Source organism: Euphorbia lathyris, chromosome 3 (assembly GCF_963576675.1).
Source record: "Euphorbia lathyris chromosome 3, ddEupLath1.1, whole genome shotgun sequence".
Classification (NCBI taxonomy): domain Eukaryota; kingdom Viridiplantae; phylum Streptophyta; class Magnoliopsida; order Malpighiales; family Euphorbiaceae; genus Euphorbia; species Euphorbia lathyris.
The window spans coordinates 107,864,649-107,891,255 of NC_088912.1; the positions used below are offsets into that span (position 1 = coordinate 107,864,649).

Consider the following 26,607-nt stretch of genomic DNA (forward strand, 5'->3'; position numbering starts at 1 on the left):
ACTATGAATTAAATCGAAAGACATACAAGCAAAATTGTTGGAGGACTGAAAATGTAATTTTACTTGTTTTCCATTAATGCATGAAGAACAAACAGAAGTATCCTTAACTTTATTACAAGAAATCAACTTTTTATTGAGCAGGGCGTTCAAAACAGGAAGCCCTGGATGTCCTAATCTATTATGCCAAAAGCCGAAAGACAAAGCAGTAAAGACAGAATGAGATGATGCGGAATTGTGGGTCTAGAGGTGACTGGATATAGGGCGCCGGAACTCTTACATCTCATGATAGTAGTGCCCTTCCGTAAATCCTTCACAGAAAAACCCAAAGGATCAAATTCCACAGAAACTTGGTTATCTTTAGTAAATTGACGGACAGATATGAGATTTTTGATAAGATGAGGTGCATGCAAAACATTGGTTAACTTTAAACGGTGATGATTAGCATCTAAATATGCATTACCAGATCCACAAACAGGCATACAATGACCATTACCAACAATTATATTTTCATTGAGGTTCGAATTGAAATAAGAGGTGAGTGTACCTTTGTCAGCTGTCATGTGCGAGGTAGCTCCTGTGTCCATGTGCCATTGATCAGGAGGTGGAGCAAGTGTCATGGTGTGCATAGCTTCTGCAATATCGGTAGGCACATATAATGGTGATTCCATATGAAGGTGTGCTTGCTGCATGTGAGGATGAGGCCCTAAAATGCCAGATTGAGATGGCTGCCTGCCTGAAGTAGGATAAGGACATGGAGGAGTAGCCCATTGTTGCGGTGGTGCCCATGGGTAGGTATATCCCCAAGGAGGAAGGGCAGCATGGCGATAGTGTGGTGGCTGAGCCGACCGGTAGTGGTGTCGACCGCCCCTGACGTGATTAGAACGGCCACCGTGTCTGCCGCTGTAAGAGGAGGAGCCGCGATAATGCTCAGGTCGCGGAAAATTGTGCGACGGCGCACCCGTAGCTTCAGCGGACGACACAGTCAATGCAACTGGTTCAGATTGAGGAGAGTTCTTACGGGCACGAGCTGTTTCTTCCAGAATCAGCATGGATTGGGCTCTCTGAAAGGATGGAAGTGGATCCCCATGTCTAATTTGAGTCCCAACGGTATCATAAGCCTCAGTCAGACCGGATATAAGTTGTAGCACCATGTGATCATTGGTAACCGGACAATCCACATTTGACAGTTGATCAGACAAAGATTTGAGATGCTGACAATAGGCTGAGATGTCAGAGTAGTCACTAAGTTTGGTTTTGGAGAATTCTTGTTGGAGAAATAGAGCTCGGGAATTCTTGTTGTTTGAGAAGATCTCCTCTAAACGACTCCAAGCCCTGGCTGCTGTGGAATCAGTTTCAATAATAGTGTGGAGAAGGTCGAGGGAGATGGTACTATAGATCCATTGAAGAACAACGGCATCAATGCGAGACCAGAGATTGGGGTTGGATTGTTTAAGATTATTGGCGGAAGGGTTGGTGGGTGATGGAGGAAATATATGGTCCAGGACCTGGAATGCTGTGGCATGGAGCTTGAACAGAGCAGCCCAAGTAGGGTAATGCCCTTTTTCTACGTCGAGAGTAATTTTGATAAAGGTAGAGATATTGGAGACAGTGAGGGACGGATGGTGATTTGGGTTTGTGTCTGTCTTGTCCATGTTCGAGTTTGTTTTGGGCGGGGTACCGGTTGAGGAGTTTTCGGTGTTGGTGCTCATTATCGTCGACTGGAAGGAAAAAGGGGGGGTGTTGCGATTCTGTTCTGAATCGATGAGGGGAAGGTGATCGGAAAAGAAATTAACGGCGGCGGCGGCTGTGAGGTTGGAGGTGGTGTCGCGGCGGCGGCGACGGTGAAGAAGAGAGATAGGTGAGGGTTAGGGTTAAGGTCTCTGATACCATGTAATACTGTAATTCTCATTAAGTTGTTATTGATATGAAGTGTCATATTTATACAGAATACAGTTCACTCTGTAGTGAACAACTATAGTCAACAACTGAGCCTATATTCTAGGCTAGAGATAAATAACAGAATTGATACAGATAAATAATACATAGTCTAATACTTATTTCATCTGCCAATTTCACACACTTTCATTAATTTATGCAACCAAATTAGGAAAAAAAAAGAGAGCAAGAAGAATAAAAAGAGTACATGATAGGATGTAACAGTTCCAGTAGAGTCGTCTGGCACAAGCTTGGGATGCATATCAATTTTAACGAACAAAAATTTCTTGTTTGGATCGAAATCCATAGCCATAAGCTTTATCAAGTGAAAGAGTAAGAATTTGACCATTGTTCTGTATTTTCATATTTTCCCTCTTCCATTTCCCCAATTCACATCACATTCTCTGAATGATAATTAGGTGCAGGTATGGGCTAGGGGGGTTAGGAGGGGCTTTGAGCACCCACTAGTTGAACTTGTTGCTATTATAGTAAGTGCAATTCTTATGATAACTAACAACACTCCCTTTCACTACTCAGTTTGTCAAAAATTTCAATGGTGTCAAAATTAGAGTTATAACGGAACACTCCCTTTCATTTAACAATGTTGCCCAGTTCATTGCATGATTTAACTTTATTGATAATTATAAGATCTTACACAAAAATCATCCATCAGATATAAGATCATCCAAAAATCTAATGCAGGTCGCAGGAAGTAACTTGAATCTACATCTGATTTTAGGTATTTACACGAACATAACAAGGTTTCGAAACATCTGCAGCAGAAATGAAAAAACAAATGCAGTCAATGGTGCTATAACCAGTAACGATAAAAAAAATCAAGTGTAATTAAGAAATGGAAAAAGATAATCATGTTTAGGAGCAGAACTTGCAAAAGAGAAAGAGAGAGAACATCTAAAACGTACCAGAGGGATGATAAAGAGCAATCAAACTATCAACATTTTGGACTTCCTTGCTAACTACAAGCTTTGCCAGAGCTGACTGGAGAGCATTTTTATGACGCCTGATAAACTTCTCAGCAGCACCACCAAGCATTGAAACTTCCTAGATATTTCAATCTAACTCAAAATACCATCATATATACAGGAAATAAAAGACAAAATCCCCAACTTGCTACTTACTGAGTCTCTTTCCTTTATCAGTTATCACACCTTTAAACAATATGTAATGTGACATACCATGAATATGAACAGAACATACCTGCCCAAATAGAATATCATAAGCTATTATGAACACCAAGGCTTCACTACAAGAAAAAATGGATTTAATGATAGGAAAAACCATCACTAAAAGTTCAATTCCACTCATTAAAGGTTTTTAATGAGTGGAATTTTCCCCTTGAGAAAGCCCTTCTTACTAAAAGTATTAATGAGTGGAATAATTCCACTCATTATTAACTTACAACGTGTGGACATTTACTCTCATTAAAAACTATATATAATGATTAAAAATACGCTCATTAAAAGTATTTATAATGATGGAAAATACACTAATTAGAAGTATTTATAATGATTAAGAATACACTCACTACAAGTATTTATAAAAATTAAAAATATCCAATTAAAAATAATTATAATAATTTGGATTGAAGGGAGCTACTCTAAATTGAATGAAATCACAAACCCAATCCTAAATTGAAACAGCCTAGTAAGATCCAACAGATTATAGTAACAGCAGTACGAAACAACCCAACAAGTAATAACACTTCCCTGCAAGTAATAACATTAAATCCCATTCTCATTTCCAGTTTAAGGAAAAATTTTAACAAATTCTAAGAATCCGATGCAAGTAATTTATAATTCAGTGTGAACTCTATAATCTCTTTGAGTTGAACAAGTGATGTCGGACCAAGGCGGTAGATCTGTGCCGACCCAAACGTAAATCACTCTCCACCCAAGCAACGACTTAATCTCAGTCATTCAAAGCCTTGACTACAACATCACCATATCATCCTCATAACCTGTTTCCAATCCCCCAAACTTCAGTGTACAATTAGAATTTTGAAGATATGATTCATTTCATAACAAGAAAACAAAGAGGCAATTCAACATACCTTAACGGGAGCATGCCCCAAATAATACTTGTTTGATACCCTTATTGGGAGTGGAAGTGAAACTGCACAAGCGCAGTTACGTAAATGCTGAGCACAAATATAACACAAAGGAGAAGTACTAGATATTGAGCAACGAACTTACACAATTACTTGTGTTAAGGCATGCTGCACATTATCCCTAAAATTGGAGAATATCCAATATCAGCATGTAAGCCATTGTGTTTTTAAATCCACATTACACAGAACTTAAGCAAGACAATCCAATGATTCACCTTATAATTAAAACACATAAAACTTAACTGCTTATCTAATTAGCAAAATGCAACATAAGGACATTACATTACATGCTACCTATCCCCCCTAATAAAACATTTTTAATTAAGAGAATAGTAAACTAGCATACAATGGACACCGTAAACTAAATGCTCCAAGGTACTACAGTTGAGAGATTCAATATAAGATACCAACAACAGCATGATCCTTGCCAAGCTGTTCTATTGCTCTGTTTTCCTAAGATCAAGAGCAACTGCATCAAGCAACATGAAACAAACAGCTCTAATGTTGTGTTTAAAGCTGCTGGAGGCTTAATAGGTTTTAGAATATCATATATATTTCGACTTATTATGTCCAGAGCATTTTACAGTTTCAAATATTTTCTTACAAATTGTAGTAAAGAAACTTAAAGAAATGATACCAACTTTGTCCAAAACATTTACAAAATTTATATCTGAAAAACTAGAAAGCACTCAACTAAACAAAGTCAACTAAACATATATACAAACTCATTCAAACATTAACACCAATGCTAATGAAGTATGCCAAGAAATGCTCAAACTTATTTAAAAGCAAGACAATCTAAACTTTACTAGGTGAGTTATTATGACATAGATATAAATTTTGACTTTTATAAAACTTGAAAAAATAAAAATGCTGATGTAGAACCTACCAAGGCTTTTGCATGATCCCATGAAAAGTATGTTGTGAAGAATGATGGTTCATTCCCTTCTGTGATTCTATAAAGAGGCACATTTGGGGACAAACGCCCAAGAGAAGCAGCTAATTCTATGTATTTTTGTTAGAAACAAATACAGTCTGTTAAAAGAACAATGTGACAGAATAGCTGCTCACCTCAACTCAACTTCAGTTCATATTCATATAGATTAAGCTATTGGATCTATTTTCCTCATTCCTCATACAATAAATATCCCAAGAGCACACAGTTTTTAAGTAGTACCCTGCCAATGTCAAAATCACTCTGCTTTTCTTTGGGATCCAGAGTAATTAACCAACCCAAATGAACAGCTCAACATGTGTATCAAGTATCATAATATCCTCTGTTAATAAGTCATCTCGACAAAAATTATTCAAAATATAGTTATGTAAATGACTTCTAACACCATGATCCGCTTCTTTAAACTTAAACAAGAATTAGCTATGTATGAAAGAACTTTTAAGTTTCACAAATATTCTTTACATATTACAGTTTTGATGTTTGGATAGAATACAAAAAAGGTTCGCAGAGTCTATTATGATATTTGCTTCAACTTTTACTTGTCAATAACTATTTAAGGGGCGCCAAAATGAATTTTGTTTTCAGAGTGAAAAAGGGTGCAATTCTATTTCCTTATCTTTAAGGTACTTAAGCAACTGTTTAGGTTACTTGGTCATACCAAGGCAGTATACACACACTTTAGAAGACAAAAAGTATTTCACAAAAAGCTGCACAGAAATGATGAGTAAGAAGACAACCTTCAAAAACTCAGGAATTTTTGCAGCTAACTGCTGCCCAAAGGCACTTTGAGTCCCATGCCATGCGAAAAAATGAACTGCCAGATTGCAGGAGGAAACATTATGTAGAGTTCAACATGTAGCCACCTAGAAAACAACACAATATGTAGCAGTTATTAGCAAAATTATATTTTCTAGTGAATACAATGATGGTTGATTTAGATATTTACTAGTCCCAAGAGCAACTGGATATTATCCTTAGGGGGGAACACACACACATACTATGGTTCATACCACATCAACTTGAATAACATTATTCTTATGAACTGAAGTTCTGGATAACCGAAAGAGTGCAACACAATCTCCTGTATAAGATTGATGAGGCAATCCGTTATCTTCTATGTACTTCTTGTAGGCAGAGCTCAAACCATCCTAAGGAGAACAACCAAATTTGTATAGTTAGTTATAGCTCTCTAATGTCGAACATAATAATTGCATCAGAGTTGTTAACTTCAAGTCTGCAACGTATTTTACAAGAATTTGAGGGTTACCTTGAACACTACCATTTGTTGAAAAAGTTCAATGAATTGGTAAGAAATCCAAGCACAGTGGCTATATCAAATATGGGTATCGGTAAGGAAGCGAATAAGGAATACAATTAGAATTGCTGGTCCAAATATTATGAAGTCCAATGCCCAGAATGGGAGAAGCTAAAAACCAAGTACATTCGGGTAGAAAGGGGCAGCAGGGAAAAAAAGCTAACAAGTTTAGCACAAATAATAGTGCAGACAAATATGAAGCTGAAACGCAACATATCCAAATTTAACAGATAAATGACAATGGTCACTGCTACACACTCTTAAAAGAAAACATGTGAACTGAACATAAAGAATATCTATATAATGTGTATGTTTCAGAAAAATAATACAAATGGTGTAAATATCTCAGACGATATTATTTGACGCACTGGCCCACTATCATCAAAATATGCCATTTTAATTATGATACACCACATATTAACAAGATAATGTACCTCAATGTTATCCTTTAGGCCACTAATTAATTTGCTAATTACATCAATTAATGCAAATTAAAGTTAAGATGACCAGAGATCGATTTTTGAAGGTTGGGATTGGTTACAGATGGTGAGAATTGAGAAGTCATGGAATTAAAATAGCAAAAGTCACAACTTTCACTTAATGAACTAGATCAAGTATGATGCATTAACATGTATAGTAGGAAATGGAAAAGTACTCATAATTTAATATGAATAATCAAAATAATTAAGTATAGTAAAAAGAAAATTAACAATATTGAATAAAAAAATCACTCAAAACGCCTGTGATAACAAGCTCAAAACAATGGTCACACAACAAAAGAATAACTATACTGTACTATTAATTCATGAATAAAATCTAATAGAGAGGATTAGCCAAATGGGACTGCTGAACTAAAAAAAAGCTTATTACAAGCCTTACTCTGGTTTAGCCTTATACACGCCATAGCTGACCTATCCCAGATAAGCAGAAATGCGTGGAAAATTAATTCTCTTTGGTCTGACCTGCAATGCAAAAATGTGAAACCCCTACTTGATTAAGAGGGGTTTCTTAAAGTAAAGTTTTAAAAGGGACCGTTGGAGAACTACTTAGTATGGACCACAAAAAAAGAGGACTCCAACAGGCTCCCTTATAGACTAAACTGCAGAATCAAGAAATCAATTCCAAGAAGTGTGGGATCATGACCACACCTAATTCTAAGAAATCTACATACAGATCAAAAACCAAGATTGCAATATAGGCAAGCAAGAAATCCGGAAATTCAGAACAATAAAGACAAGCATAAAATCAACATTCAATTCCAATCGGTCTTGCAGATATAACAAATTCATGTAATTGATCAACAAATCGAAGAGACAAGGAAGAAACCGGATCTGAAAGACAGAGTTCAGGACAAAGTTTGCTCATCTTAAACCAAGCTCATTAAGACATTGAATCTAAACCTATAAACAGGAAAACATGAGAGCATGAATGAAAACAGGAAAAAAAATGAAATTACCAAGATAGGAAGAAGAGAGGCTGCGAAGGAGGAAAACCCAGACCTAGCTAGGTGGAACAGGAACGTCAATGCTAGTGAGAAGCCCAAACTATGTTCGAAGATGGGAATGAGAAGACCGTAGGTCGAATATGAAGTGAGAAGACGAGTCAGAAGCCCTAGGTTTATCCAATTTCATAAGGATACTTCTTTTGTTTTGAGTCCTCAAAATAATTGGGGGGAATAATTTCGTGGATAGGCGGTAAAAATGAAAAGTTAGGTTATTAATGAGTGGATTTTTTTATAATTAATGATTGATTTTTTCAGTACTAAGAAATAATGAGTGGAGTTGTAGTCAAAGTGAACAAAAATTTATATTCTAGTCCTTAATAGTAAAGTTGTAAAATTTCCACTCATTAAATGTATTGAGAACATACTTCTAATGAGTGGAAATTATACCCACATTAAATTTCGGTCATTAAAACCTCTTTTTCTTGTAGTGCTTCTTGTCTCTGTAGGAGAAACAACAAAAAAATAACTCATCAAACCTATTATAAGTTGTCAGGCAATTGTTTATAGAAAAGACAGCACTCTGATGTTAGTGAACTCTCAAAAATTATAATCAAACCATGATTTTTAAGATGCAAAACATGTATGCTAAATGAATTTTTACAAACTTGCCTAATTGGACATCCTCAAAAGCAGTATATTATTCTTGAGTACTTGAAATGTCTAAACAACCACATGCATCTTTGGTGACCATCAACATCAACATTCAACATCATCAATCATGAAAAAGTATTTGAAATTAATCAACATTCTCAAAAGGGGAAAAACAGACACAGATAAAAAAAACCACCAACAGAATCAGAAAATACCATGATTAATAAGTATATTTATGAACCAACTTGAAGTGTGCTCTGCCCTGATAGGATCCGTCCACAGGTACTTTGTTTTTTCATTATCACGTGATTATTCTCACTCTCATTGCTGCTTTTTTCCCCAAAACAACTGCTGGAAATGGAACCTTGGAGTTAAGTTCCGGCATGAATGCATCCCAGTAATTTCCATTTCCAATATATCAATCAGACAGACACATTATAGTCCTCAGAATAACGATTTTCGAACTCGAATTCTAGAAATATAATTGCAAAGATTACTGAACTGTTTTAAAAATTAGGGAATTACCTCTTGCAGGTAGAAGAATTAGAAAAATCAACGATTGATATGGTTTCCTCCTTAACCTTCGTGGCCAAATCAGAAATCAATGGAGTAAAATCCCCCAACCCACCCAAAAAACGAAGAGATTATTTTCACGATCTAAACTATAACTGGAGGAGATTTAAAATCCTAAAAGTTGAAAGAGTTAGAAGTAATGAACAAAAAACTACCCAAGGGTTGAGATCTCGGATATGAGCAGCGGCGCGGGCTGGTGGCGAGTGAGAGGGAGAATCGGAGATGGATGGATAGATAGGGTTTGCGGCACAAAACTTTTTATTTCTGTATAAGAGCAAAGGACGGCGAAGTAGGGAAAAGAATTTAGTGGAAGTGAAAAGGTAAAAATTGGATAAGGAAAATATTTTGCTGTATAATTAATTTCTTGAATATCATAATTAAGTAAATAATTATAACTAAGTCATATCACCAAACTTAATACTTAATATGTCATTATTCTCTATATATTATGATTTTACACCATAATTTAAAAATTCTAGACTTCAATTCATAAATCATAAACCCTAGAAAATATATTCTAGACTTCTAATTTATAAGTTATAATCGTTAAAATATATTAAAAGTACTGATTTTACTAATTTGATATAATCCAAAATTATGAATTGACATAGTTGTAAATAGTTTTTAAAAATTGAATTTCTGTGTAATTTTCCCTAATTTCTTTGGGCTTTTTTTTAGTTGGATCCATGGACACTTTATAAAAGTGTTGGTAGAAAAGTGTTGGTAAAACCCACTTTTTTTTTTTTTGTAGTGAATGCTCTCTGATGGATGGTCTAGGGTTTGCTTTTTCTCTTGACGGTGACACGCCTTCTCTCCGGCTGGAGATCCGAAATCTCAACCCTTGGGTAAGTTTTCTAGTTCATTCCTTCTAACTCTTTCAATGTTTAGGATTTTAAATCTCCTCCAGATTATAGTTTATATCGTGAAAACAGTTCATTAAATCTCCTCCAAGAGCTAATTCCCTAATTTTTAAAACAGTTCATTAATCTTTGCAATTACATTTCTAGAAAATCAATTTGCTACCAAATAATCTTCAATTGAGATGAAACTTGAGTTGTGCTATCAAATAATCAATATGCTCCATTTTGTGCATTGCTTTTTTTTTTCTTAAATAACATTTGAATTTGCTTTTCCCTTTTCAACACTTCTTTTGCTGCAAATATGCTCCTTGGTGGGTCATGAAACTGGTTGTTTTAACTTAGATCATTTTTCTTCTAAGAGCAAACTAATCTTCCCAAAAAAATGTATTTGCAGCAATGTTAAATGAGGAATTAGTGGATCATGGACATCAAATGATGGATGATACTGACAATTGAAATTGAATTTGTTTTCTATTTTTTGGGGCAGAAATTCTAAGGAACTACTTTATTCCAACTTCAATTGTTAATTGTTAGTGCAGAATGTGAAGGAGTAGTTGATCAAAATTCGTCATCAGAACATAATTTCTCTTTTGGGTTACTGCATTCATGATGAAGCAAAGTTTCTTGTGTATGAAATGATGCAAATGGGTCTTTGGATAGGTTACGGTGTCAAAGGACGACACTGTTGTTCTTGATGGTGCTGGTGACAAGAAGGCCCTTGAAGAAAGATAAGGTCTGCAATAGAGTTGAGTACTTCTGATTATGGCAAAGAGAAGTTGCAAGAAAGACTAGCAAAGCTTTCTGGGGGTGTTGCTGTTCTCAAGGTTTGCCTTTGCCTTTGCCTACACTTCCCCATGTCGATACAATCATATAGACTACTGCATTTGGGTGTTGCTGTTCGGCTTATTATATTTGTTGTTCTTAGTTTTTGGTCCAATGATAATGATTATTGTTGGGAATTTTTCTGGATTGCGATAATTCAGCGGAAGCAATAAATCTCAATTTTATTGAATTTATGAGGTTTACAAGAGGGTGTTCTCTAGAAACTTTCTAGAGTTACAATGAGATAAAACAAAAATAGTAGCACTCGGGTGTTTCCCAAAACTACCCAAAATAATTATCTTTACTATTTTTATCTCTCTCCAAAATAATTAGACTACCCTCTAAAATAAACTCTCAAAACTCACAAAGGCATAATTGTGCCTCCTCTCACAATCTCAACTCTCCTTACATTTTCTTTTTTCCCAATTCTATTCTTTGAATTTAAGTATCCTTGGCTTTTATAAAGTCAATGATGACCTTGGCTCATTAATTGTGCCAGCACTAGTTGCTGGCACAATTAATTATTCAGCTGACCATCAAATTCGGTGGTTAACTTTCATCAAATTATTTATTTATTTATTTATTTATTTATTTTTATAATTATAATTACAAAATCAATTCCTTACAAATTTCAAATATAGTTCCTTACTAATTAGGACTTTACACTAATTCCTTTTTTATTTAATTGTTTTAAATTAATAGTTAATTTCCTAACAATATTCCCCTTAACTATTAATTTAAAACCTTCATTTTTTTCCTTTTTTTTTGATATATATGATGTACTTTCCCATCATCACCTTGTAAAACGGAGCACTTCTCTCCGCAAATGACTTTTCGGTGCACTTCTCACCGAATCAATGATGTACTTTCCCATCATCACCGGAGCACTTCTCTCCGCAAACAACTTCTCGGAGCATTTCTCACCGAATCGATTTGTTGATGCACTTCTCATCAACCTTCAACTGTTGGAGCACTTCCTCGTAAACGGAGCACTTCGCTCCACAAACAACTTCTCGGAGAATTTCTGGCCGAATCGATTTGTTGATGCACTTCTCATCAACCTTCAACTATTGGAGCACTTCTCTCCAAATTAAACAAATTCTTTTTCGTCAACATGATTTGCCACATTGACACTTTCTTTTCTCTTGTACCTGCAATTTTGTTGCACGTGCCTAAACTTCTTACACTTGAAACATTTAGGCTTCCCCTTTGCCATTGAACCATAGCTCTATACCACTGTTGGGAATTTTTCTGGATTGCGATAATTCAGCGGAAGCAATAAATCTCAATTTTATTGAATTTATGAGGTTTACAAGAGGGTGTTCTCTAGAAACTTTCTAGAGTTACGATGAGATAAAACAAAAATAGTAGCACTCGGGTGTTTCCCAAAACTACCCAAAATAATTATCTTTACTATTTTTATGTCTCTCCAAAATAATTAGACTACCCTCTAAAATAAACTCTCAAAACTCACAAAGGCATAATTGTGCCTCCTCTCACAATCTCAACTCTCCTTACATTTTCTTTTTTCCCAATTCTATTCTTTGAATTTAAGTATCCTTGGCTTTTATAAAGCCAAGGATGACCTTGGCTCATTAATTGTTTCAGCACTAGTTGCTGGCACAATTAATTATTCAGTTGACCACCAAATTCGGTGGTCAACTTTCATCAAATTATTTATTTATTTATTTATTTTTTTTATAATTGTAATTACAAAATCAATCCCTTAAAAATTTCAAATATAGTTCCTTACTAATTAGGACTTTACACTAATTCCCTTTTTATTTAATTGATTTAAATTAATAGTTAATTTTCCAACAATTACTTCCCTTATTGTTATTTTGGTCCATTCGTTCTTGTTTAATAGATGTGCAGTTGTCATTCCAGTCAATGTGTATGAATAAAGAAGCTCAAAATCAGCATTATATGGTGATGTGACAGACAAGTTCAAACGAAACGTTGAGTATGTCATTATCTTGATTCTATGGCATCCAAAAATAAGACCAAATGTGAAGGTGGTGATGATATTGGTAATGATATTGGTGAAGAGACAGTGAAAAAGACTCGGGGTGGCTGTGGTGCTAAGCAGCCCAAGCTGACCATTGATGGTATGAGGATGATTGCAGAGTATAAGATTCAAAGGAAAGAAAAGTGATGACCAAGAACAGCTACCTGAACCTATTGAAAGAAAGCAGACACTTACAGCAGAGAGGGTAGGGTGATCCATTCAAAATTATAGATAACTTCTGCTTTGCTTGCTTACCTATTATTTTACATGTCATGCTAATGTTTCCTTCTTTTTTGCAATAGGTTCTTGGTGTATTGAAAAGGATAAGCGACGATGACTGTAAATTGTTAGGGTTTAACCCAAAGTATGCACGCCCTGATTGGATGATTCTTCAAGCCCTCCCAATTCCACCACCTCATGTGAGGCCCTCTGTCACGATGGATACCTCCTCCAGGAGTGAGGCAAGCCTTCCTTCCTTCCTTCCTTTGCATTATTTATGCTTTCTATTTCTAGGATTCACATGACTTTATTGTCTTTTCTAATTCAGGATGTTTTGACTCATCAATTGGCAATGATCATTAGACACAATGAGAATGTCAGAAAGCTGGAGAAGGGTGGCGCATCTGCCCACATAATATCAGAGTTTGCGCAGTTGTTGCAGTTTTATGTGGCCACAAATTTTGACGATGAATTGCCTGGACAGCCAATGCTATGGATTCTTGGACAGACTATAAGCTTAAATATATAGTCAATGGTATCTTACTGTACAGAGAAACTTATACTGATTAACTAGCTTATGAACTTATTTCTGTAGGCTACACAAAGATCTGGAAGACCTATCAAATCCATATGCTCTCGCCTCAAGTCCAAAGAAGGGCGGATTAGGGGTAATCTGATGGGGAAACGTGTGGATTTTTCTGCTCGTACAGTCATTACCCCTGATCCCACTATTAACATTGATGAGCTTGGTGTGCCATGGAGTATTGCCTTGAATCTCACCTATCCAGAGACGGTTACTCCGTATAACTTTGAAAGGTCCATAAGTTAACTTGTGTTGCTTTAAGCCAGTGTTTGTCTTCCTTTTAGGCGTTTGAGTGTGTTTACTGAACCATTGTTTTAAAGAACAGGTTGAAGGAACTTGTTGAGAATGGGCCTCATCCTCCACCAGGAAAAACTGGTGCAAAATACATCATAAGGGATGATGGACAAAGACTAGACCTGCGTTATTTGAAGAAAAGCGTCATTTAGAGCTTCGCTATAAGGCATGCGCTTATATCTTAATGTTTAGGTTACCTTATCAATTTGTGTTTAATTTGTGGTCTGATGATAACCATTGGATGGTGGTCTCAGGTGGAGAGGCATTTGAATGATGGGGATTTTGTGCTTTTCAATCGTCAACCCAGTTTGAATGATGGTGGTCTCAGGTGGAGAGGCATCTGATCATGAAGATGATATCAAGGGGTTTAACATTTGGGGATGAGGCTGACAGCCTTAGATTGTAGAAGTTAGTTTCTTTTAGAGTTTTAGAAATGACATTTGTAATGTATTCTTTTGGATCCATTTAGGATAATGTGTTGAATTTAACATTGTATGAAAATTCAATTTTTTCTTATGGTACAGGCTCTATTTGAAAGTTTTATGGATATAAATTTGAATAATTGGTCTATAATTAGTATTAGGTGTCCAATTGGAATATAAAAAATATAATATAAATAATTAAAAAGCAAAAATCACTAATAGGAGCGGTTGCCCTTCAGCTGAGAAAGGAGTATTCCACAGCACCACAATAGGGGCGGTTTAAACCGCCCCTATATATCCGCTGCTAAATTTTCTTTACCCCGTCGGTGATAATTTTCGTCGCTATTTTGTAGCTCCGGTCCCCTTTGGCGACAGATTTGGGGCGGTCGGTAAAACCGCCCCTAGACTTTGTAGGGGCGGTTTTAACCGCCCCTACACGTAAGAAAAACTGCCTCCGTAGGCAATTTTTGTTGTAGTGTATTACCATGAACCAGAGCATAATTTCCATTTGAAGACCGTAGACTTTTGGGCAGCTTTGCCTTCTTCAATTTTTGAGTTTCATTAAAATGGCTTCGCGATTAATAAATTTTGTGCATTTTGGAGTACATGCACATTTATAGAATTATTATTTACAAGCAAGAAGACATCACAAACCCTTTCCAACAATGTTATCAAAGAGAAATCAGGAATTTTGTATTTCCTGCGACATTTATCTTCCATCCAATAACTGAAAACCAATTCAATAATATCTATCCCTTCCTACCTAAAGTTCCAAAGATAACTAATTGTAAAGTTATTTATAGGGGATGTCAGATGATGAGTAAGTATGGGAGCGCAGAACACATCTAGTTGACTATGGTCTTGGATCCTTTTGGTTCTTCTGCCCGCAAATTCCAAACTTGGATTAACAAGGTATTATAAAACTAAATGTTCATATCGGTGATACACATTATGCACTTAGAACATTTATAAAATCAATCAAAATAAATTAGACATGGAATGCATTGTGCCTATTGCAGAGAGCAGCGACTTCCTCACATTCACTTGAGTTATAAAACTAACCGTCTTATGAAGCATTTGAAGTTCACATTCAAAATCTCCCAATAGATTCTCTACTAGGTTTTCTGTTATACAAAACAGTAAAGAGAACGTATCACCAACTGAATGATAATACATATCATAATATGATATCATGCATTGCCATAAATCACATAGTAATATCTAGAAAGTGTTCAAAGGAATTTAAGCTATGTGTACAAAAAATAAATTAGAAGTCTCAGTTGTGGGAGAGAAGTATTCAATTCCCAAATTTCTAGTAGAAGAAAGTCATCAAAGGCAATGGTATCCTCAATTCTAAAACAAAAACTGTCAAAATAAGTATATGTCTTAGAAGACATGGAAGAGATAAGGTCTTTATTCTCACATTGGCATGTAAGTCCGTGTCAAAAAACACATCGTTTAAATTTTCAATCAATATCCCTTTTCGTACACTTTTATTACACTAGAAAAATTCAACCCCTAATATCCAAGACTAAGCTTTTTGTTGGCAAGTTTAGGTGCAATAACAACACCACCATGTTTCTGTAGGAATTGCTTACAATCCAAATTAGATTAACAACTAACCATTAGTTTCTACATATATGCATAGATGATTCTTATTAGGATTCATCAAGGAAAAATGCATCTAAACAATATAAGATCTCTCGAATTATTTGCTTTAAATAATTCAGTGTGGCTCTTTTTTATAAATGGCTGATGATCCCGCCTATGCTTCGTCCCATCAGGCTTTTTTGGCAACCATTCATACCTCGATCTCACTCGTTGATTTTTTGGCAAGCTTTCATGGGTCGGATTCCCACACAGACCCCACCAAATCAGCTAATCAATTTGATTTGGTTGGGGTCAGACAGGATGTTATCATTACCATGAGAGGATGGACAATCAGGGGATTTTAGTTAATTCTCTACAAGATTGGAATTATATGCGAGCAAACAAATTTTCTGTTGTAGCAGTGTTGAAATTTTTTATAGTTAAATAACAAACTTTATGCTCGCAAACTAGAGCAATTGCTATGTGAATCGAACTTGAGGCCTACATATTATAATTACATCAACATATATGAGTTTCACTTGAAAGTCCAGTTGGAAAGCTATATTGCGGAATCAACTTAAATTTGTATCTCAATCTCATTTATGTGAATAAGTTTAGTCACACAATAACCGCTGAAAGTCAAATGTTTAGACAACATTGGAAACCTTGAACTCCATTTTGAGGATTGTGTTCAAATTTTACTTTGAAATTTCAATCCGTCACAACAACAATCAAATATTATAAAACTACACTTGGCAAGTGTTCATATGGCACTGTTCTATTCGACTCATCCTTTCCAGCAACCCTATTTCTCCTTTTGCTAGTTATGTCCGAGTTTTGATTGCTCGTTTTGGTCTAGTTTTCTGAGCGACATCTGACAATTAATTAATGAGTTATGCTAATTTCAAGTTTCTTGACCCAGTAGTTAAGTGGCTCGGCAACACAGGCAGTTCCGGTCGAACCATATGAGCAGAATTTATAACAGCATTTTCAACCCCAAGATACTCATACACGTCCTCCTCAAAAGTTGGACTTATACTTGTAAATTCATCAAGACTCAACTCTTGAAGCTGACAATTCTTTGAAACACACAAGGCAACAGACCTTCCAACTATATCATGGGAAGTTCTGAAAGGCATCCCCTGCAGATAAAGAGGTTGAAGTCATCAATCCGTGGCCATTTCCAATTAAATTTGTAGAATAAACATCAATAATCATCCATACAATAAAATCAGCTAACTTTGATTTTTTCTTTTTTAGGGGAAAAGTAGAAGAATTCAGACAGAGTGGGAATATGGTTTCCTGCCTGGGTACACGTGTGTTCCACGGCTATAATATGCAAACCTTGCCGAAACACAAGCGCAATACACTACTAAGTATGCTTAGCTTATAGTAAAAATACTCGGCTCTGCTTGTGTTATTAACCCACCAGAATCATCTATTCTTATGATCTCTATAGTAAAAATATCTCAATTGGTAACGAGATCATCCTTTTTTCCCTTTGTCAGAGCAGCTTATAGTGTCGTCAATTTATTCTTTCTAGTTAATGTCAATGAGTAGTTTCTGAACAAGAGAAGGAAATCAGTATTTTCTACACAATATGGACAAAATTTCTCTTCAAAAAATATTTGAGATAAAGGTTTTAAATTGATTGATGATGATTGTTGACACACATCAGCTGCACAGAACTTTTGCAAAATGTTGATAGCTATTGTATGCCCTTAAAACTAAGCAGGACAGATTTGACTCTAGCTATATAATTGGGGTGATGCATTTCTAATTAGATAAAAAGTCATAGAAATATAAGACAATAAGCAAGTGTTGTTGCATCAAGATGGCCAGCTGAAACTTGAAGCATCCCTATAATTGTTTTAACACTATCAAATACAAGCTCCTTATCTTCCTGTCTCAAGAAAAGAAAAGCATATCTGAAAAGAATAGTATATGTGAAGGCATTTGTTTGCAAAGATGCATAACAAAAGTTTGTAGTTGTACCTGGAAATCACGATTATAAGCTAAAGGAAGTCCTTTGCACAATGTGAGAAGAGTAACAAGGTGTCCAATGATCCAAGCAGACTTTCTACCAACAAGTTCCATAGGATCTGGATTTTTCTTCTGTGGCATTATACTTCTTCCTGTTGAAACAGAATCGCTGGTAATGATAAATCCAAACTCCTCTGAAGCCCACAATACCCATTCCTCACCCAAACGAGATAGATGAATGGCTGTGATGGAATTAGCAGAAAGAAACTCCAAAACGACATCTCTGTCTGAAACTGCATCAATACTATGAAATAACTAAACTTAAGCAACTAGCTCATGATTAGAGGAAATAAAAGGTAGGAAATAAGAGTTTGATTTCATACCTGTTCCTCGTTGGAGCAGTGAATCCTAAAGCATCAGAAGTCATAAACCTATCAATGGGTAGACCAGTGCCAGCCAATGCCCATGCACCCAAGGGACAGAAATTCACCCTAGCTTTGCAATCGAGTAGACGGCTGGTATCACGTTCAAGCTACAAGAGGAGAGTAGAGGAAGTCCTTTTCAGTGACACTAGAAGTATAAGTAGATTAAATAAATATCAAGTTTGTTAGAGAAATAGCTACCTGCTCAACATAAGCCAAAAGAAGATGTGGCAAAAGAACAGGTTGTGCTTTTTGTAAATGTGTGTAACCAGGAACAATGAGTCCCTCATTCTCCAAAGCTAAAGCCACCAATGCAACTTGTAGATTCTTAACAGACAAGATGATTCTATCAATAGCATCACAACACCAAAGTCTAAAATCTGTGGAAACTTGATCATTTCTGCTTATACAGCAACTTATCAAAAGAAATAGACTCAGTAAATTTCTCGACACTATGAGTCGTGCTCTCTTCGAACCTTCCACCCCAAAGTTTGGTCTCCTTAGTTTCAATTTGAGGTTGAGAGGAGCCACATTGGGTGCATTGTTGAAAAAGGAGGCACCACATTTAATTATTCAACTACTTGGTTGAATAATGGGTTCATTACATGGCTATAAATAGCCATGTAATATACTTCTCATAGTATTAAAAATTGTGGAAAAAAGAGAGAAAGGGAGTTAATAGAGAGAGGAAATGGAGAAAATGAGCAAGCAGTTGAGGGAATTTTCCTTGCTTGTTAAAAAAAATGAAATTCTTCAATGTGGTCATTGCAAAAAACATGGTCATGATGAGAAAAACTGCTGGCACAAGGGAAAGCCTAAATGTTTCAAGTGTAAGAAGTTTAGGAATTGCATGAACAAGAAAGAAGAAAGTATCAATTTGGCACATCATGTTGAGAAAGAAGAATTTGTTTAATTTGGAGAGAAGTGCTGCAATAGTTGAAGGTTGATAAGAAGTGCATTAACAAATCGATTCGGTGAGAAGTGCTCCGAGAAGTTGTTTGCGGAGAGAAGTGCTCGGTTTACAAGGTGATGATGGGAAAGTACATCATATATTAAAAAAAAAATGAAAGTTTTAAAATTAATAGTTAAGGGGAAGATTGTTGAAAAAATTAAGCATTAATTTAAAATAAACAAAAAAACAAAAAGATAAATAAAAAATAATAATAAAAGAAAAATAAAAGTCTAAATTGAGTGCCTTTATTGTTGAAAAAGGAGGCACCACATTTAATTATTCAACTACTTGGTTGAATAATAATGGGTCATTACATTGCTATAAATAGCCATGTAATATACTTCTCATAGTATCAAAAATTGTGTGAAAAAAGAGAGAAAGGGAGTTAATAGAGAGAGGAATAATGTAAAGTGAGAGAGGCATAATTGTGCCTTGAGAGTTTGTGAGAGTTTATTTTAAAGGGTAGTCTAATTATTTTGGGGAGAGATAAAAATAGTAAAGATAATTATTTTGGGTATTTTTGGAAAACACCAACTGCTACTATTTTTGTTTATCTCATTGTAACTCTAGAAAGTTTCTAGAGAACACCCTCTTGTAAACCTCTTAAATTCAATAAAATTGAAATTTATTTCTTCTGCTAAATTGTCGTAATCTATAAAAATTCCCAACAACCTGTACTAATGCATAAAGCTTCAAACTTTTCCTAGGCAATAGTGTTTGGAGGGCAACAAACAAAGGATTGAAGGGAATTTAATTTGGTTTGGGTAGAGAGGGAGGTCGTCCGATATAGGTATGGAGAAGATGATAGCATAAGAGAGTGTGATTTCATTGGGTTGCCGTGGAGACGGCAGCCGAGAGGGGAGTGTCTAGTAGCACGGTTCGCTTCTTATTTTCTAGAGGAGCAAGAAAATACCGATCTTAATTGTGTTGCCCCAAATTCCTACTTTATTTATTTTTTTGGTAAATTTACATTTTTTATTTTTCTATTTACTCTCTTTTTCTTTATATATTTTACCATTTAAGATGAGGTATGTATGCCTGTCATTATTTACATGTACAATTTAGGTTTTTTTGTCTTATGCAATATTTTAATATAATCATGTTTTTAGACTAAAATTCAGTAACTTCCATTGACTATTTTGGCAATTTTTGTTAATTTTAATCTATGACATTCAGATTTTAAGAGTGCAGTGAAAAAAAATGGTGCTTTTCCGACTTGGGGTTTAAAAACTTATAAATAGGGATTTGAGGTTTGCGAAGTTTGCACTTAAATAATCTATGAGTCGAATTTCAACTAAACAATAATTGTGGTTCAGTTAATTTATAAAGTTAGACTTTATATATGGTGTAATTTGCAATGTCAGTTTTTTTAATTACTCAAAATTGCACATTTTCTCGATAAATATAGTAATTACAATAATTTTTTACAAAATGTTCAATTTTGTGAAATGCAGAAAGTACAAACATATATTTATAAACTTTTTAATCAGATTATTGTTTTTACAAATCAATCAAACCGCAAATAAAAATTTAGTGGTTTAATTTTTGCTCAAACTATTTTATCTTATAAGTAGTAATATTTGCTTAAAATTATTAGTATATGAACTCTATGCTTCTTCCATTTTTATATATGTTGGTGAACTATAGTGACTTTTCTAGAAATATACTTTAAGGGTGCATTTGGTACGTTGTAATGCAATGTAATGTAATCAATGTTGTAATGTAATCAAATGTGTAATCATCTATTTTGAAAAATACATTATAATATTCTTATCTCTTGTTAATATTAAGATTTTAGTTCTTCTATCTATTTTTTTAGATTTTTAACAGTTATATTTGGCATAAACAGACAGACAGAAACTAATATAATAACATGATCATTTTGTATCTACTATGGGCATGCTGAAAACTAAGATATATTCCATTAAAAATCTAAAAAAACTAGACAAAAAGAGCAAATGGTTAATATGAACAAAATCATAAACACCTTAAATATGTTTTTGAAAATAAAAAAATAAAAATATATATTAGGAACTAATAAATTATTTACCTTATATATTATTTGAAGTAAAAAACCAAATTGGGAAGCTTCGAGAATGATAATGATGTCATCCTCAATTAAAAAAAATGATGTCATGAATTATCATTATTCGCTAAGAAATAATGCGACCATCAATCCCACATGTCTACTTTGTCTTACAGGAGGCTATATGCATAAGGGTAACATAGTAATTTTTTGTGTATTGTTGTATGTTATTAAGTTAAACCCATGTGCTTTAACATGTCACTTTTGTAAGGGTCACACAAGGGTTGTTTATCTAGACCATTCCATTTGGCTTTTCCAGAGGAAAATCGGGGTGCCTTTATTGGATGCCCTGAAATGTCCGTTTTACCTTTTGTTTTCATTAAATTTACATTTTGAGGATTGAATTTATTTATTGCTTGCACTTAAAATATGAATAAAAATCAATAAAAATGGTTTAAATCACTAAAGAAAGTCTTAATAGATTCTTTGTTCCTAAGGATGACAATTAGCAAAGTATTTGTGGATAGTATCAATCTTAAACTCTTACCTGTTTATTTTTTACCTGCCCATATCCGTCTCATTACCCTAACGAGTATACGCTTTACATATTAGTTCCATTTAATTCGTAGGTACCCTTGCCGGTTAAGAATAAAAAAAATAAAACAAAAAAATTACAAATTTAACAAAATATAAATTTAATAAATCACCCATCTAAAAATTGAACATGTTAAACCTTAATTAATAAGAATAAAAGAGTTTGGTGGTATCACACAATTGTTGAAGAACAAAATGTTGAGCTTCAAATCTCACATCTTATATATAAAAAAACAATAATATTTTTTAATATACCAAAAGAGTTATGATGGATACCCCGTACCGGGTACCCAGAGGCATTCTCATACTCGTCCCATTACCCTAACATGTAGCGGTTATGATCCCATACCTTTTTATATAGTGTATGGATAGTACGATTAGGATTAGGTAGTGCCCTCGCACGCCAATCCATACGCTGGGTCCTCTCTCTGAACTGTCAAAACCTTATATTTTTTTTTTGGTTTGCACCTCTATGGGTGGGACTACTGGCCACGGAAATTTTTTCCATTCCCAAAGGCGAGGATCGAACCCTGGACCTTTGGTTAAGGGAGGAAGAGCCTTTACCACTCTACCACAACCCCGTGGTTTGTCAAAACCTTATATTTGAATGTGATACGACGTGGTGGATAAGTTCAACTCTTATACTGCTGATTTGTCAGATTTCGGCACTATTACTAATATTGTCATTTCCTACTCTCTATTTGACCCCACTGTTCGGTGTCTTACTCTCCTCATTCAGCAAATGGGGTTGCACATGCCATTGCACGACATGCCCTTTCTAATGCTAATGAGTTTGATTCTTTTATTATTCCAAGCTGGCTAATAGTTGCCATTTGTAAGGAATCATTTCAAGTTGAACGAAGACATTGTACTAATGGAAAGGAGTCCAAAGATGGTTCCATTAATGTCATTAATTGCAAATTTACTTGTGACGCTGCCTCAAGCTTCATTTCATAGTGCAGCCAAAACAGAGTTGTAGAATAGAATAAGGTATAGCTTTTTATCAACTATCATTTAATAAAAAAATATTAATATATTTTTGAATATAATTTTAGAATAAGATTGGTAAAAATAAAATGTTAAATTTGAAAAAGACATACATAATTGGGTCGGGCGGACAGTATTCCTTGAGGGCGGCTTCGGCAAGAAAATTTGATTTTAGGCATTTAGTTTCTAGAAGGGTATAAATTAGCCGTTTGATATTGAGAGAATTTGAAATGACTATGAAATATTAACTAAAATCTTAATAAAAGGTAGCTTACTTTCTTTGCTACGGCTTAATAAAAGAGTTTAAAGTTTATTGTTAGACTTTTATGGAATCTTAGTCCAACATTTACTACACAGATTGATTTCAAGTTTTATTAACGTATAATGAGTTGTTTCTTATTAACAAAAGATGTGATAATTCAAGGCTTATTGATCTCATACCCGTCTCATACCTTTTTATATAGTGTATGGATAGTCCGATTAGGGTCAGGTAGTGTCGAGTACTCATGGGTACAGTACGGGTTGCCATCCCTACAAGTTTTCTATACTTGTGTACGCTTTAAGAAAAGTGAGAAGGGCAAATAGATTACTTTAAGAAAATTCAAGAGACTAATAGGTACGTTTAAGAGAGTTAACATATCACTTTAAACAAGTTCTGAAGGTAAATGGAAGCTTTCAAAGTAAAAGAGGCAAGTGAGTTTTTCGGACAAATAAAAATGGGCAAAGATGTATTAAGCCATAAGCAAAGATATAATTATATAAGGTACAAATTTAGGTCTATGGTTACTAGGGAGAGTTTATTGAGATTCCACATACATAGTAGTCCAATCTTAATGTCTAACTTTCAATAAATAATGCAATATCAAACCCAGATAAAAAAAAATGTGACTTTTTTCTCTGTGTAATTTGAAGTTTTGATCACCATCTAACCTTCAGCGTTCTAACCACCAAATGCTTGAAATTATACATCTTTCATTAATGAAAACACTCATCTTCCATTAAGAAGATTTGAAATTGTATGCAGATCTTGGCGGACTGGAAATCACAACAGCAGGTGCGGGATGTCGCCGGGAGCAGCTCAGTTAGGAGTGAAATTGGATGGGAAAAACCTGGTAGCAGCTACACAAAATGCAATTGTGATGCGTCTAGGTTTATGGCTGAAGATAAATCGAGTATGGGAGCCGTTCTTCGCAGCTCTGATGGCAGCTTCATGGCCTGCTACAGCGCCTGGAATGATGGCTTGTTTACTACAGATATCGTTGAAGCCATCGCTCTACGCCAGTCCATACGCTGGGTCCTCTCTCTGAACTGTCAAAACCTTATATTTGAATGTGATGCGAAGCGCGTGGTGGATAAGTTCAACTCTTATACTGCTGATTTGTCATATTTCGGCACTATTACTCATGATTGTCATTTCCTACTTTCTAATTGACCCCACTGTTTGGTGTCTTTCTCTCGTCGTTCAGCGAATAGGGTTGCACATGCTGTTGCACGACATACCCTTTCCAATGCTAATGAGTTTGATTCTTTTATTATTCCAAGCTGGCTAACAGCTGCCATTTCTAAGGATCTCGATCCTTTTAATTAGTAAGTTGAAGTATTTTCCTCAAAAAATAAAATTCACTTTCCATTACTTTTTAGTCTCAACAGCAATGTGAAAGGAACATCCTATTTTCGCATCCACGTGCAAAAATTAAATAGGACCAATTTTAAATAAAGAGAGTCGAAGAGTTTAAATTATTCTCGAATTAAGGCCAAAAATATTTTAAATACAAGAAAAATTGTGACTGAGGATCAACAATGAATAATTTTGTTCTATGTTTCGTGGCGAGTGCCTAATCCACTACAAATTCTAAATAAAACGAATATAAATGAAAATTGTAGACTTAGCTTACTCTTTTTGTTGGAGAACTCCTACGGCTGAATTGAGTGTAGGTAATTGAGTAGTGTAATAAAAGACAAGATGAATAATATAGATTTGCTTAGCTATTTATTATTAATTAATGAACATAAAACTAAAGGAAGCACACAAACACTGAGCAAATATACGGTAAATGCTGAGACCTTCTTTATTGTTAAAATCACACAAACTCTTAGCAAACATACAGAAAATGCTGATACCTTATTTATAATTACAATCACAGCCTTTTTAGCTAGAACAGAAGCATTTTTAGAGCACTGGCAGCAACTTTTCCACAGCTTTTTCAACAAAGATTTCCCCAAATCTTTCTTGTCCAACTGTTCTTCCAGATCATTTGCAGAGCAAGATTGAAATATCTGGTTTAACTTGTGCAACAGTCAATACATTGTATTTAGTACCGTTAGCATATTCCAATGTGACCGGTGTTTTAAAATTTCCACTGGTACCAGATAGTTGGATTTGTGTAGAAAGAGCAGCCCATGAGTTTTCGAGACTAATAGTGTCGCTTTTCGGCTTATACCCCTCTACTAAGCCATTCTCTATCTGTCTCTGTATGTATTTGAATCTTCCAGCTTCTGCAACCATTTGTATAACAATAAGAAGACTGTTTTTAAAAGCAGGGGTAACCGCACCATTGAAGCTATAAAGTGTATCAATTGCTTTTCTTAATGGTCCGATTCCTAGTCCAACTGTCGATCTATCTCCCAAAATGTTATAATTGGTACTGACTGTTAGTTTTTGTGGCTTTGTTCCATGAAAGAGGAGACTTGTTGCATCAGAAGGAGCATCACTTAAGAAGAAGGAATTGCTGCCGGATTTAAACCCAATCACATATACATTAACAACACTTATTGCTAATGTAACATTGAACTTGGATTCGTAATTTATCAGATTTACCAGAAGATACTGATTAGCTTTTGTGATTTCTGATGACTTTCGCAGTATTGGGATATCATGGCTTTTAGAGCCACTGTCTAACTCTCTTCGTAAAGAGGACATTAAGTCCCTGTAGCTTCCATCACTAGCAAGATGGGTAGTAAATGTAACACTTGGGTAGTTAATTGGTGTTTTCAGACACGATCCGATTGCAATGTTGCAGAATAACCATGTTGCCAATACAATCAACATGTTCTTCATCTTTTCAAGTTGCACCTGTTAAAAATTCAAATTAGCCAAACCTTTTCAACATGGAGAAATTTAGGAACCGATTTTAGGGACTGAAAGAGCTATACTTGCAGTAAAACTGGGCTAGTGAAAACTGTTGATACAATTTTAATGAACTATGAAATTTCATTAAACTAAATATCGATAAAATCTCAATCAAATTGAAGAAGAGCTATACCCAACTTCTGTTGCAGCATTTTGCAATAATGGGGAAGCCATAGATTTTTAAATCAATAGAGGTTTTTTCTTATTCAGTCAGGATATCTGAAGGTCTATATAGAGATCTACATGTGTTTTTGATTTTATAAAAATAAAAATGAATACCAAATTTACCTTTATAAATTTGCAGCTTAATGAACACCACTATTCAAGACCAACCATGATCACTCTCTCTTTCTCAAAATAGCAAAATGGTTTCGATATCTTCTATGAATGTTGATGATGTTGATGATGTCAATAAGGAGGTATGACACTTATATAAACTTATAAGAGAATCTAATACATGGTGGTGATTTCATAAATTTCTGTGTCCAATTTTTACCTTGATTTTACAGTTTACATATGCACTCACCAAATTACATTCAAAGTGGGTATATAAAAAATCATGTGTTATCTAAGTAATACATTTTTGTATGTCAATTTTAGTTTTACTTTTTACTTGGAATGTAAATCCAATGATGAGACATTCTTAATATTTCGGATGACAATTTGTTTTTTGGACCAAGTTCAAAGGATTTATAAAATACTCGTACAAGGGAG

The 26,607-nt window shown here is 34.8% G+C and overlaps 3 long non-coding RNA genes and 1 pseudogene across 19 annotated transcripts; 1 reads left to right on the top strand and 3 right to left on the bottom strand.

Moving 5' to 3' along the window:
• Positions 1-2,547: 2,547 nt before the first annotated feature.
• LOC136224466 (uncharacterized) lies at positions 2,548-9,299 on the bottom strand. 16 transcript variants are annotated; one of them, XR_010686448.1, is made up of 11 exons: positions 9,157-9,299; positions 8,954-9,009; positions 8,644-8,776; positions 7,213-8,515; positions 5,965-6,346; positions 4,149-5,881; positions 4,007-4,068; positions 3,802-3,913; positions 3,075-3,153; positions 2,859-2,997; positions 2,548-2,708 (listed from the first exon to the last, which is right to left on the bottom strand). It is a non-coding gene; the product is annotated as an uncharacterized lncRNA (long non-coding RNA). The 16 variants fall into 16 exon arrangements; XR_010686446.1 differs by having other exon boundaries at positions 8,644-8,779; XR_010686445.1 differs by having other exon boundaries at positions 5,965-6,166; positions 6,286-6,346; positions 8,644-8,779; positions 8,954-9,299.
• A 448-nt stretch (positions 9,300-9,747) lies between these two features.
• Positions 9,748-14,257, top strand: LOC136223696 (uncharacterized). 2 transcript variants are annotated; one of them, XR_010686076.1, is made up of 7 exons: positions 9,748-9,846; positions 10,401-10,685; positions 12,551-12,896; positions 12,994-13,152; positions 13,239-13,726; positions 13,819-13,953; positions 14,042-14,257. It is a non-coding gene; the product is annotated as an uncharacterized lncRNA (long non-coding RNA). The 2 variants fall into 2 exon arrangements; XR_010686077.1 differs by having other exon boundaries at positions 12,571-12,896.
• A 2,427-nt stretch (positions 14,258-16,684) lies between these two features.
• LOC136222849 (argininosuccinate lyase, chloroplastic-like) lies at positions 16,685-18,769 on the bottom strand (annotated as a pseudogene).
• Positions 18,770-24,809: 6,040 nt separating this feature from the next.
• LOC136223453 (uncharacterized) lies at positions 24,810-26,399 on the bottom strand. The gene is made up of 2 exons (XR_010685970.1): positions 26,182-26,399; positions 24,810-25,836 (listed from the first exon to the last, which is right to left on the bottom strand). It is a non-coding gene; the product is annotated as an uncharacterized lncRNA (long non-coding RNA).
• Positions 26,400-26,607: the final 208 nt, after the last annotated feature.